The 14,498-nt window shown below is 44.4% G+C and overlaps 1 protein-coding gene across 1 annotated transcript in view; it reads left to right on the top strand.

Annotated features, from left to right (window-relative positions):
* The window catches only part of LOC104152015 (dynein axonemal intermediate chain 1), a 150,311-nt gene that overhangs the window by 73,348 nt on the left and 62,465 nt on the right, over positions 1-14,498 (top strand). The gene's annotated exons all lie outside the window — the stretch shown is intronic.

Below are 14,498 nucleotides of genomic sequence, written 5' to 3'. Positions count from 1 at the left end.
GTAGTTCAGTGATAGGCCCTCATTCAACTTTATGATGTTACTGTTAGGGAAGAAATCCAGAGGAGAAGTAGAAATTTGAAGAAGAAAAGAGAGCAAGGGAGGCCTGAGACAAGGAAGGCTGGACAGGAGATAGCGATGAAGACAATCAGGATGGCTTGTCTTGAGAGCTGGCAAGTGGGAGAACATAAACTGAAGGGATAAACAGAACAGAAACCAGACAGCAAGGTTCATTTAGCACAAAGCATCTAGGGTGACACAAGTAATCTGCATCTCTCACTCTGGGTCAGTGCAATGTTTGCACAGCAGACCTTCCTCTCCAGCCCTCCAGTAGCTTTCTGCTGCTTTTTTCTTTCTACCATCCCTGCCTTGCATACCAGACCCAGTGCAAGCAGGGCAAAAAGCCTGGTTAACCTCTTACGTCCTAGAAATAAAGGAAGCCACTGTGTTCTCACCAGAGAGTCATTCAGCACATTCATGCACAGAAGTGCTGAGGTGTGGAAAGAGCTTCCACATGCCGACCAGCATGGGTTTGGGGCCAGGAGACCGTGGTCTGGCAAAAGCTGCCTTGCTACGGCAGTCATTTGGTGCAGTCCTGCTCCCTGCAGTGAACTCTGCATCCAGTAACAGGGTGTTGCAGCATTACCTGCCCCAAACTGTCCAGAGCCTTGCACTGCACTCATCACTGTAGCACTGGGAGGCATTTAGTGGCTGACAACCATCTATCATATGTTTGCTCCCTTGTCCTCCCCTGGAGGGAAGTGTAGGCAGGAAGGGCTGTGTTTAGGAAGGGTAGCTGTATGCTTGCTGTAGAAAGCAGGATGAAGAACCACAGCTTTCCGATTGTCCTTAGCAGCTTGGAGAGGTCACTGCAGAGTCACAGCCATGCTGGAGAAAATCCTGTCTCCCACGCAGTCAAGTTTCACCATTATTAGGGAAAGCCAGCTTGAGCCAGGGAGGTCCATCCGGAAGCCTTAGGCTCACTTTGGCATCCTAAGCCCTGGCCTTGGTAGTGGCAAGAAGACTGGAGGACGTGAAGGTGGGTGTATGAGAACCACATGTAGAGAATGAGAGGACAGATATGATGGCTGTTCACAGTCACCTGTGTTACTGACAGGATGTGCTATGAATCAGTGCACGCTGCATTTTCCCAAGTGCTGCCAGCTTCATGTTCAGGTGATTTGCCCTGTTGTAGACCAACCGAAAGAGGAAGGAGGTAGGAATTGCCATAGCAGTTCTGGAATGGAGAGGGCTCCTGTAGTCAGCTGGAGGTGGTTGAGGCAAGACACGGTGCTATGGCAGAACTGCTTGATACAAGCTTTTGCAGCATATTTATACCATGTTTAAAACTTTTTGGACAACTTCTTGGAGCCGCTTTAAGGTTAGACAAGGTAAATGCCCAGATGTTTCTTCCTAAGTATCTTTGACGTTAATGGACAAAATCACTGATCTTTTAACACTGATGTATTTTTTTGAGATAGTATCAGAATCTACCTTCTGGAGATTCAGTTTCTGTAGCTGGTTATTTTTAAACTGCACCTTGGGTCTGGATTCTTGCAGGTTAGAAATTCTCTTGCAAAGCATTGAAATCCTCCCTTGCAGATCATGTAAGGTTTGTCTGAAAAGAAGCTTTTTTCCTTTGATGCTGCTTTTCCTCTGTACTTCGTACAGATGCTGAACCAGCTTTCTGCCTTCTGCTGTCACTGCTGCTTGCTAAATAGATTTTTTTCTAGCACTATATTGTTCTTCTCCCTCCCCATCCTTTTACTTAAGATCTGAACCATCTTATTGTGGATTTTCAGGCTGTTTATTTCTTTTCTGGTGTCTACAAACAAAGTATGCTTACTTAATTTTTTGCTTGTTAGTTGTAGTTGTGCTAGTTCATGGAGAAAACTTTGCTTTTAAAATTTAAGAGTCCCTAAAGGCCTTGGGATGCTGGAAAATGTTAGCCTGCAGTTTCAAATGGCAGAGAAGTTGTAATGCATTTGTTTGGTTGCTTGAATCTTTGAATCCTATTCTATGACTTTATAGCAGTTGCAAAGGTTAACTGAATATTTAGCAGGAATCAGGAAACTGTGGAAAAAAAGTATTTCTGTGGTGGTCTCTAAAATGTGACTGCCCTAGTCTAAAATGCTGACTGCTAGATCCTGAAAATAGATGGAGAAAGCACACAGACCAGATGGGTCTTAATAGCACTGACCCAGCCTGTGAAAGATGGAGTGCTTCACTGAGGAGAAGGAAATAGAGATAAGAGAGAAATAAGGGCGGAGCTAGATGCAAGCTGGGCAGGGACTTTGTAAGTGAAGCCATACCGATTTATAGCAGGGCGCAAGAAGCAAGGGCTGGGCATTGCTGATACATTGTGAGCTTTTGCACCCTCTTGCGAGCCCACAGGGCCAGGGTGAGCTACGGTCTAGGAGACGCGCAGCACTTGGCATGCCCAGGAGCTGGCTCTCCCCTTCCCTGCTGCGAGTCTGCTCGATTCTGCAGTGATGGGAACCTTCTGTCAGGCACATTACAGATGCTGTCTCTGATTCAGCAGCATCAGACAGTTTGGGGATTTGGATGCGAGCCTGCCTGCTGTGTGTATCTGCTTGTCCTACACGTGGAGCAGGCAACTTCATATTTTGTCTGTAAATTGGAAATCTTGCTCAATGAGCACAGTCAGAATTGAAACTGTGAGCCATGAATTGCAATAGGTTGAATACCCCAGAGCTTTGCTGGCCTCTGGCACCCATCGTTCAGCTACGTGTTGTGTCTGATGCAAGAACACGACCACTGACGAGACAAACAGGAAGAGTCTAATGTCTGGTTCCTTGCTCCTCAGCTGTTAACATCCAAGCCTAATAAGTACAGTGGGAAGTGCTGTGAGGAGAATAAGCAAGCAGATTCCTGGTGAAACACTGTACCAAGGAGAGCATCCAAATCCCAGCAGGAAGAGAACAAACTGAAAGTAGGGCCAGCCTTATCCAGTTCTATTTATAACTGAGCTGTGCTTCCTCCAGATAAATTTGAGTCTCTAAAGCATGAATGATGCACAGGCCTCAGGGTGGGTCTTTGCCCTGCATGAATGTCACCCTCATGGCCATACGCTCTGCTTAGCTCAGTGCTGGAGTCATTCCCAATATCACAGAATGTGCTTTTTGGTAGGAAAGGTTTCACTACCTTCTTTTTGCCTCCCAAACATACGTGTGGTGTGTGAACGCAGCGGTGACTGATCTTTCTCTCCTGTCCGTTGGTCTTGCCCTCCTGAGTTCGTTGGCGTCCAAGAGATGGTGTTTGGGGCTGTGAGTCCCAAGAGGAGGCAGTCAAGGTGGAAGGCACTTGGTCTACATGTGGGAGAGAGGTGTTTTTCGGAAGAGGACTGTTTATAAGGCTCAATGTGACATGGCATGGGAGTTTATTTTATGTGAAATCCTCAGTGGTGATGAACACATCTGCTGAAAGGTTCCCTTTGGTGGTAGGCATGCTGGCTACCCCACTGCCCCACCTGTTTGGCAGAGGAAGCTTTTGAGGAGGAGCAAACGTGAGGAAGGCCAGTAGTAAGGCTTGCAAGTTGCCATATGCTGCTAGAATGAGAGGAGGCATCTGTAAATTATCAGGCAGGAAGTTCATACTATCGCCTGCAGCAGGAGTAACCATCTCACGCCAGATCAGTCTGATGTTTGCTTATACCCACGAATAAAGCTATCTGCCAGCTTTCTGCCCATGAGCATGTAACTGGTGGCCTGAAGAGTGCTGCTCCAGGAGCATCCAGGCTCTCAGGGACCTGACCTCTTACTCAACTCCTGTGTTGTGCCTTCCCTTTCAGGGTGCTTTGAGATGCCTTGGGTTATCATAGCGGTAGCCTGAAGAGTTCTGCCTCCTGGATATTTGCTTGGTGAGTTATTGTCCTGCCAAGCTGGCTGCCTTGGATGCTGCCTAACATCTTTGTAGATGAAGAAGCTGTCTTCATTTCAGTACCTATCAACTGAAACCAAACCTGTGAGCCACCCTGACTCTCCAAACTAGCATATTTATTATCAAGAAAGCTGTGTAGAGAAAAAGGCGGTAGATAAAGTCAGGAGACATCAGAGTAAGTCCCTAATTCTGCTTCAGATGAGATGGCAGGGAGTACTTACATCATTAAAGATGTAAGAGCAATGAAGGGAGCACAAGCTAGACTGCAAGTTATTGGGATCTTTGAACAGTTTGACATTTGTCACCCATCTAAATCATCTTCTCTCTAATGCAAACAGTACAGCCAAGCATCTAAATATTACTGGCTTACCTTTAGGAAAACGTACTCGTCGTAGACCTTATCTCTTTAATGGTTTCTATCATGGAGGCAAGTTTACTTCCTAAGCACGTTGAGCTGATCCATTCTGTCACGTTGCATGATTTTATAATAAACCATGAAGACATTTTTCTACAAAGGACAGAATAGCACTGAGAACTCTGCTCTGCTTATCTTTTCCCTTATCTGTAGATTGCTGTCATAACTGAAGCATTTACATTTAAGAGAAAATCTAGATCTTCAGATTAGGAACATTCTTCAGTGGCTTTATTTTTAAGTGTTTTATATATATATGTAAATCAAAGTAATTTTTATTTATCTCTCTCCATCAGCTTTTACTCACTCTCATAAGACTAGTCTGTTATACAGAGGAATCTCATCTATTGCAGTGAATGAAGCAGTCACAGTGTGGTTGAACTTGACATGCAGTAAACTCATGAGACATGAGACTGAATTTAAAATCAGACTGAACCTTCATTTCTGGAACTGAGGAACTGTTCCTGAATCACAGAAATGAGAACTGGCAGAGTCTGTGAGAGGAGAGTCCCCTTCCTCCCAGCCAGGGCATCACAGGTCTTGCGATATCATTCCTGAAGTGAATTTCTCCAAATGAGACTAAATAATCCAGCTGTCTTCACCAATACTGAACAGACTGGAATCATTACCTACTACGTCTTACATGGTACACACCTCCTAATGCTTGTGAAAAGGATTTCTGTATTTTTTCCCTAGCAGTATCACTTTACCTCCAATCTCTTTCTGCACTACTGCCACTTAACCAGAAATTCCCTGATTTGTACTTGTTTATATGCTTTCTTCTTCCTCTCTGTGGCACTTTGTATTTGTCTTTATTGAATTTCATCTTGTTTTCAGACTGTCTCCAGTTTGTCAAGATTCATTTGAGTTCTGATTGTAACAGAATCCTCTCCCTCTAAACTAGTGTCATTTGCAAATATCCCTTACATTTTGCAATCCCTTTTGCAAGTTACTAATGAAGCTACTGAATAGAGTAGGACTCGGGACAATCCTTTGTGGGACTCATCTACAGAGGTTTTCCCAGGTGGTCAGGAAATTACTGATTATTACTCTTGGAGATTCATTTTTCAATTACTCATCCACTTTTTACATCTAGACCTTATTTTCTTAGCTTGCTTCTGAAAACATCGCATGAAGTCTAAAGTCTTACTAAATTAAAGGTAAATCACATCTGCTGCTTCCCTCTAATTCTTTAGACCCATTACCCTGTCAAGGAAGGAAATCAATTGTGTTTGACAATATCTTTCCTTGAGAAGCCCATATTCACTGTTTCTTATCTTCTTATCAAGGAGTCATCCAGTATCTTATCCTATGGTTGAGATCCTATGATGACTTACTTAATAGTTTGTTTCAGTTCTCAGGTTCAGCGTTAGGCTGACTGGTCTACAGTCCACTAACCTATCTTTCAAGACAGGCTTTGTTTTAGGTTTCCTGGGGGAGTTTTTTGCTCTTTTCCAGTCCTTTAGGACCTCTCCTATCTTCTGGTTCTCATAGATAATTGCAAATGATTCAGAGATTGCTTCAGCTGCTGTCTTAAGCACCTTAGGATGAATTTCATCAGGCCTTGCTAAGCTGAATATATCTGTCTTATCTCAGCATTCTGGCCTTAAAGTTAATTTTATTGTATGTCTGGTCACAATTTATCTTTCTATACAGGACTGAACCAAAGAAGGCTTTGGATACTTCTGCCTTACATGTGGTTTGCAGTGGGACCTACTTTCCTCTATGTAAATGGTGAGTGGGGTCTAACAGTCAGAGGCTCAGATGAACCTTTCTGGAACATCTGATTTTGTCTCCATGCAGGCACCCCTGTCCTGGCCCAAAAGATTACAGCCCCCTCAGAAATGAGTCTCCAGCTTCTTCCTCCTGCATGCATCTTAGACAGTGGCTAAGTTTCAAGACATGCAATGATTCTTGGGGCCAATAGTGAGCCCGGTAGCTCAGCTCTCCCCATGTGGCAGGCCTGATTCTTCTTTTCTGGGGCAGCTCTTCAGTCATGGCTGGATTCTTCTATCCTGTTTGTTTTTACCAGCACCTGGTCTAGAGCTCAAGGATGTGGACGGGGACGGGGACAAGGCATTCATTGCTGGGCTCCTGAGAACAAAGTCAAGTGTGCTTTCATTGCTTGTGCCTTTTATGGCAATGTTGACTGAAACTGTTATTTTGTCTGATATTTTTCATTCTTAACTACATGTACCACAGCACAAATGCTGTCTGTTTCCCAATGTAATGGTCAGGAATGGTAACAAGTCCTGATACAACCCAGCAACCTCTTTTGCTGAGGATGCACTACAGGGCAAGAGCTCTGTATGCTGTCTTATGCCATGCAGGCTTCAAGATGGGCACGCTGGCTGCCCCACAGTTCTGATCCCCTTCATTAGGGGACCTGCTGGAGCTTACCATGGCTCCTTCCTTTCTGCTTCCCAGATTTACATTTGGCAGGAAGCTCAGACCAACAAGCAGCCAGTACACAGTCAAATCTTTTTCTGCCATGTGGCCTGTCAGAGGGCCAAGGTGCACTCAGGACCCAGGAGCTCCCTTGCCCCAAAGTATAGACCCAGCCAAAGAGACTGACTGGGCTGCTTTGACCTAAAATGTGGAGCAAGCAGTCTGCCCTCAATTATCACAGCACCATAAGATCTTTGTTCTTGCCTCGAGTTAAGGTGAGTCATTTGCTTTAAGCCCAGTCTTGCCTTCATTCCAACTAACCATTGTGAGGAATGAGGCTTTCTGTCTTCCTTCTTCCAGCCTACACATAGGACAAATTGTACTGCTATCTATCTAAGTTAGCATGGGGAATCCCCCACACTGCCCTGCTTCTCACCCCTAAAACTTGCTTTGCCTGTCACTTGGGATGCATAACCACTGACAATGGTATTACTTTGCATGTGAGTGAAGTAGCCTGTGCTTTCTGATGACTGAATGGGTTGGTGTTTTAGGGTCTCTTGTGACTGTTTTCAGGAGAGCAGCCTTGCTTTTTATGTGTTCTCCCCCAGGTGAAGGCCTTGGCATCACATTTGATACCTGACTGATGATCCTCAGCTAAGCAGCAGGGCCCGCTTATGGGGCCGGGCTGATGAGCCTAATAAGCAGCAAACAAAGAATAGCTGGCAATGTGCTTAATGCAGGGCATTTGGGGACTTTGTTATATAGGCATTACTTTGTGTCAGCAGTGAGGAGGGACAGGCTATTTGCTCCAATGAAACTGAAAGTCAGCAGACTTGGGATTGGCTGACTGTCCTAGGGCACTTTCACCACAGTGGATCCTTTGGGCAAACTGCAGAGGTGAGTGATAAGGGGAGGGGAATAAACCAAAAACTAACACTTTGTCATTGACGGAAGAAAGAGAATATGAAAGATTTCTTCTCTGTTGGTAATGACTTGATCCTCCCAGATGCTGTTCAGCTGAGAATAGCTGTCAGGAACGGACAAGAAACACATTTGGCGGTGATAGAGGGAAGAAATGAGACCTGCTTCTTAGCTCAAATCAAAGACTGCAGTAGGGGAGTTCAGGAGAACATTCTCTCCAGGAGCACAGGAGGAAATGGCCCAGCTCCAAAAGAAGTGACTTATAAAGCAGTTTATAGTGGATCACCCCTTCAGCACGAGCTCTCAGCATGATGCTGAGGCAACCTACCACATCTGTAGACATATAAAAACAGGATATCAGCAAAATGGAGAAAGTATCCTTGTCTCTTTACACAGACGAGAGGTGGCCACTGTTCAAACAGCATGCCCAGGTTTAGTGTTTTTGCTTTAAGAAGGAGGAGTATTGCTAGATAGAGTTTGATGTCTGGCTCTCTGAGCATCCACACTGTGTTCATCTGTCAGCTGGTGTCCTGGGCCATCGTGTGACTGATGCATCTAGGCTGCGTGCGTGAGAACTTGCACCCGCACTAAATCACAGAGCATGTTCAGCGCTCCTACCTCGAGAGAGTCCCAGAGCTCTGCCAACACTTTGCTTTGGCCCAGGCTTGTGTGCAAAGAGCATGTGGAGCTGTGGACTTGAGAGTGGGTTTATATCTGTGCTTTGCTGCTAGGGCAAGTACAGCCAGAGACAGCTGAGGGGTCATTCTCTTGCTGTGCTTGGGTGCCTGCTCAAGGAGCAGATGTTTGCCAGCAGGAGGCCTTGATCTAGGTCTTGGGTAAAAGTCTTTGGCCACTGTGAACGTAACAGAGAAGTGTCTAAATCTCCCTGTTTATCTCATGTGTTCTCAGGGTATGGTTGGGTAACTAGGGTTCATGCTGCAAAAGATCACCTGGTCCCTGGAGGGGCTGGGAAGCACTTGCATTCCCGTAATTCGCAGATGGGCTCCTATGAGAGACTCTGACGCAATTCAGATATGAAGCCAGATGGGCGAACACCCTGAACTGTTGTGCTAGGCAGAACGGCAAGGTATCCGAGAGCAAAGGAAAGGCAAGAAGTGCAGGGAGAGCCTGGTCCAGCTGTATCTAGAGCTCTTCAGTGAATTACAAAGGAACTCTGAAGCGTGGAAACAAGGACACACATCTAAAGCTGAGTATTAGAGAAAAGCATGAAGACATAGGAACAAAACTAGAGGAGGTGAAGGTGCAAAATGAGCTATGATTATCATGGGTCATAAAAGGGAAGAGGAAATATTGGGAAGTACATTAGAAGTTAAAGGAATAATGAGTATAGGCCCATAATTAAAGCAAGCTTTCAGTTAGTACTGAGTCATATGAAGGATAAAATATTTGATGCCATATTGTTTAATCATACCATAAACATCTGAAACTGGCTGCTAAATATAATTAATGCAAGAAGGGAATGAGAGCAAAGGCCAGAACAGTGAAAGAGCATGTTAGAGAGTATCTAGATGAGACAGATGTGCGCTCATCAGCAGGACCTGCTTAAAAATATGCTGGAGTACTTAAAGAATTAGCCAGAGCAATCTTAGACTATTGACAAGCGTCTTAAGGAATTTTGGGGCTACATCCATCCTGAATTGTAAACATAAGCTGGTATTTTTGTGCAAGCCCGTATGCAGCATCAAGACTGATTGAGTGCAAGTCTCTACTCAGATGCAGGGCTGGGGATTGCTCTGCAGCATGGATGCAAGGAAACATCACTCTGCTGCTTCCAGTGGATGAAAATACTTGTAACGTGGGTGGACTGGAATAGGGATGCATGTCAAGTCTGCTTTCATCAATCCCAAAACACTTTTCAGCGATGTCAGGGAGCCAATACCTGGCAAAAGAGGTTCCTGCAGGTACTTTCCTTGAAGGAGCTCTCCTTTCACGCAGGAGAGACCATGGCATGGAATGGGTACAGGGCCCAGAAACCAGCATGTGAACAATTCAGCCAGGCTAGAGGCATCCTAAACCAGCCATGGGTTCTCAAAGTGTGGATGATGGAGCATGCAGTGCAGCAGGCTACACTCAGGCTTGTAGTACAAGCATAGACATGGAAAGGAGGAAAGGTCCCAAAGGACCAGAAAAGTGGAAAAATATATTGGGGGAAAAATGGTACAAATGGACCCAGGGTATTACTGACCAGCCAGACCAATTTTGATGACTAGAAAAACACTGGAACAAATGGCAAAGCCATCTGTAAATGTCTAGATGACAAGGTGATTCAGAGAATCCAAGATGGATTTGTCCAGAATACACTGTCAAGCCAGTATAATTTCTTTTTTTTCTTTTGTTTCAGAGAAATGGGCATCATGAGGAAGGGGGAGGCGGTCAAGGTTATCGCCTCTATCCATCTTGCCTTGACTAAAGGTTTTGATCCAGGCTCACACAGTGACATTCTTATAAGCAAAGCGGAGAAATATAGATTAGATAAAATCACCATAAAAAGGCTCCTCAGGTGGCTCAGGCAGTGTGGTCAAAGAACAGTTATCCAGGGCTTGCTGTCAGACTGTGAAGATGCTTCAAGTGAGACCCTCCCGTTGGCAGTCCAGGGTCTTCTTTTAATCAATACTTTCATTAACAACTCCAATTATAGAATAAGGAAGCCCCCTTGGGAGGACAAGGCACTTTGTGGGAGAAGATTATGTTCAAAATGATCTTGATAAATTGGAGGAAAGGTCCAAAATCAATGTGGTGAAATTCAGTAAAGACAAGAGCAAATACTGCATTTAGAAATAGGAAATTAAATGCATGGATACAAAACAGGGAAAGACTGGCTAGGCAGCAGGGTGCTAGAACAGGTATCATAGCAGATCACGGCTAATGGTCAGCAATGCAGTATTGTTGCAGAGAGACACATGCTGTTCTGCTGTGCTATCAGGAATCTAAGATACGGGAGGCTGCAGCTCCTGTCTGCTTATGCCTAGGGGAGGCCAAGTAGAGCATGTTTCCAGCTGCAGAGAAGGGCTGAAGGAGAGGGACAGGAATGATCAAGGCTTAAAGAGCAGGACCTGGAAGGAACACTGAAGTAATAGGTTTTGTCTGGTTGAGCGAAAAGAGAAAGGAACAGTGACACTATAACATTTTTTGTCCCTTTAAAAACTGTTTTAAGAAGAGAATAAACAGTCTCTGTGTCCACAGGAGAGATGGCAAGGAGTAATTGGCTTGATTTGCAGGAAAGGAGATTTCACATATACAGGGAAATATATATGTTATATTATTATATAACAACAATAATATAATAAAGGCCAAGCACTGACACTCATCACATAGGAGGTGGCTGTCATTGGAGGCTTGTGAGAGCAGGCTAGATAAATTGTCAGCGGTGGAAAAGGTGCATCTAAGCCTGCCTCAGAGCAGAATAGAAGTCCTCTCCGGTCCCTTCTGAACCCCACAGATTACTTTGCTTAGGACTGCACTGATTACCAGGTTGGCACTGGAAGGAATTTGTCTCCAGGTTACATTATCAGGGACCTTCTTCACCATGGAGCTTGTCACCTGCTGGCGTCTTCTGAGCATGTCCTACCTAAACAGTTCCTGTAAGGGGGACCTGAGGATTCAGTAATGCTTTAGTCTATCCTCTTCCCTACCTGTGGCAGACTTTAAGCGTTGAAAGACCAAAACTCCTTTGACTTAGGACAGGAATCAGTGGAGCCCTGGTACTCCAACTCCAGCAAAGGGCTCCATGAAAGATAATTAATAGGAACGGAAGGAATTGCTCAGCAGTTATTGTGCATCTGTTGTGTGTTGCTTCCCACAGTCAGGCTTTGACAAGCCAAGAGCCAGCCGGAGGGATCTGTGTTTGCAATAGGAGGTGTCACCTTACGAGAAAGCAGTCAAGTCAGCTTCATTGGCAGAGATCATTTTGGCCAATTGTATTTTACCAATGTGAGTGATTAACAGCCACCACACCATGAAAGCTGATCTAATGTTATTTCTTTTACAAAAGTGACATCAGAAACATGGGAATTTTCAAATCAGATTGGATAAATGGTCTAATCGCCTGCCTTGGACAGGAGCCATTACCAGCTGCTACAGACAAAGATGATAGTATTCTCTTGCTAAGAATTAATGGATTATTGCCCTGCTAACCCTCTGTACATAGCAGTGAACATGCAGCTTTCTACCTTTTTTTTATGAACAAATACGGTTTTATATAGTCTTACTTCAAAAGACCAGGCTTCACAAAATAAAAATTAAAAAGTGCTAGGCCCTTCTCATGGGTGCCTCATAGCAACGAGTTTCACAGGCTAATTTTGCATTGCAGAAACAGTCAGGTTAAAGATCATATTCAAAAAAGAACAATTTTCCTTGATTTTATTACAGATCCCATAATGATCAGTCGCAGCAAATGACTTACAGCATTATGTTTACTTGTCTCCATTCCACTGTTTACACACACTCTTCTTTCTCATGTGGTTCTTTACTTTCAGCATATCATAATTGAATTTTTGCTTTAGATGATTGTATCATGCAGTCAAAATCCTGGGATCATTATCACAAGCTTCGGAAAAGAATTAACTTCTTCCTACCACACACACAATTGCCTAGTGCTCTCGTCAAATGTCCCACCCCACACAGCACAGGTATTGCTAATGACCGGAGGTTGTGCCATGTTCACAGGCCTCTGGGAGCAGAGAAAAGGCCAGTTCTGAGCAGATACCCAATTTGACTGCAGTATTGTGAAGGTTAATTACTCTAATAAGCGTTCATGGAATTCAAAGATCAGGAGAAAAAAAATCACAAACACTATTTAGGTGTCAGAGGTGATGAAGGCAAACTGAAAGAATAAAGTGCCAATTTCTGTTTTCTGAAATTCAAGCTAATGGCACTGAGGGTGCTGACCATCATCTCAGACTAGATCTTGCTGCCCTTGAGGAACTGTGGTCAGACCCTACCATATGTACCTAACTTAGCCACAGTTGACTGATTTGAATCTAGGAGCAGGGGTACACCGAGCAAATGAGCCCAGTTGGCTGTTTGGGGCTGTCAGCCCCAGCTGTTTGTGCAATGGATGAGGAGAAGTGGTTGTAACACCTAACTGAGCACTGATGGTAAAAGACTGGAATAGATCGCCATCTGGGAGAGGGTCTTCGGAGAGTGCAAACCGTGGGGAAAGGGCCCACTTGGGGAATGCTGGAAGGAAATTGGCTTGGAAAAAAGGGCATGAGCTCACAGCAGCACTTGCTTCGTTGGTCACCTCCAAACTAACTTGCTACAACATGTTGTGTTAGCATAGACCTGAGGACTCTGGGGCAATGTTCACACAATGGGATCAAGGACAGATTCCAGCAGCTGGGCCTTCATCCACATGTTTTCTGTCGGTATGAGGGGCTGTCACGTGGCTCTAGCTCGGGTGCAAAATGTCTACGTTGTGCTTAGCAAAAGCAGAGCCAGTGAAATCAGCTTCAGCTGCCCCTGCCCAGCTTGAACACATTTCACTAATGAGAGCCTGGATGTATGCTTTGATAGGGAGCAAGCTGGGACTCTCCCTTCAGAGAGAGCCTGGATCAGCTCTGATCCTAGCGTATACATTGTGTAAGCAGTGTGGATGGTGGCTGTAGGTTTAAGGACAGGCTCAGACCCATACTGACCACAGCACAGACGTGTGTGACCTGCAATTGTCTTTCATGTGTAGCTCAGGGTATTCCTGGGTTCGGTCTGCACATTTCGGATACTGGCGGTCCCCTTTTCCTTTGGCGTGGTCCTGGCCCAGCAGACGATATTTGAGGCACTTGTGCTAACTGTTCCCAGGCTTAGATAGCAAAACCCTTGCATTGTCTTTTCACAGAAGATAACTGCCTTGGGAATTTGCTTCCGCTACCTCAAGCCAAGTCAGTTTGCCTTAGAGGCAGTTTGGGAGGTATGACTGTTTTTCCCAAACACTTGGGAAAGTAGATTGAGGAGGAGGAACATGAATTAAGGGAGAGATATGTTGGACATACGAATAAAAAGATCTTACTGTTAAGACAGGTTTAGAGTGGCATTTGAAAAAACTTCAAATCTGAAACAACATCTTTTTGTACGTGCCCCACATGAGACACCTGGGGCCTGTGTTTGTAACCGTTTCTCCTAAACACCACATTTCTCATTTTGAATTAAAAATCCTCACTGCGCTGACCCCGTCATCTGACGGATCCAGTGATGACCATCATTGTTAGTGGTGACTCGTGATCCCAGGAACACATTTGTGGAATAGATGCCAGCACGTTTGATGCATTATGGCATGATTCCAGCCTTGAAAATCACAGTTCCCTATATGCACCATTGAACCTGTTCTTGCATCATTAGCCGTTTTATTCTGGGCTGTGTTATAATATACCACTCCTCTAATGCAAGATAGCAGAAGGAACCACCAAGAACCTTATTATTTCTCTGGTGGAAGGATGTTCAAAGCAATCTGCTTCTTGAGACTCTTCAATTGTAACTCATGGCTGTGTTACTGGCATTTCGATTTATTCTCAGATGGCTTCCCATAATGTTTTGTTTTTCTTTCCTGAAAACAGTGTGTTCTAGATAGGAAACCCGTTCACTAGAGGATTAATTACTCTTTGGTGAGGCTCTTGCTGAATTTTCCTGCTCCACAGAACTTCATAGTATAAACAATTTTCTAAAATAGAATAAACACTATTTTTCCCAAGGAAGTAATATCAGGATACCCAATCTGTATAATTAAAGTATTGTGAATGCTGCTTATTTTCTGGAAATAGGTATCAGATAAATAACTGGTCATAGATGAACCATTTGGTAAGCACTAGGATAATCATGTCTGTTTATCATGGATGATGTTTAGGAAAATGTATCTCCTGCAATGCTT

Source organism: Struthio camelus, chromosome W, assembly GCF_040807025.1.
Source record: "Struthio camelus isolate bStrCam1 chromosome W, bStrCam1.hap1, whole genome shotgun sequence".
Taxonomy (NCBI): domain Eukaryota; kingdom Metazoa; phylum Chordata; class Aves; order Struthioniformes; family Struthionidae; genus Struthio; species Struthio camelus.
The sequence above is the reverse complement of the archived record's forward strand: the minus strand, read 5'-3'. Positions and strand labels throughout refer to the sequence as shown.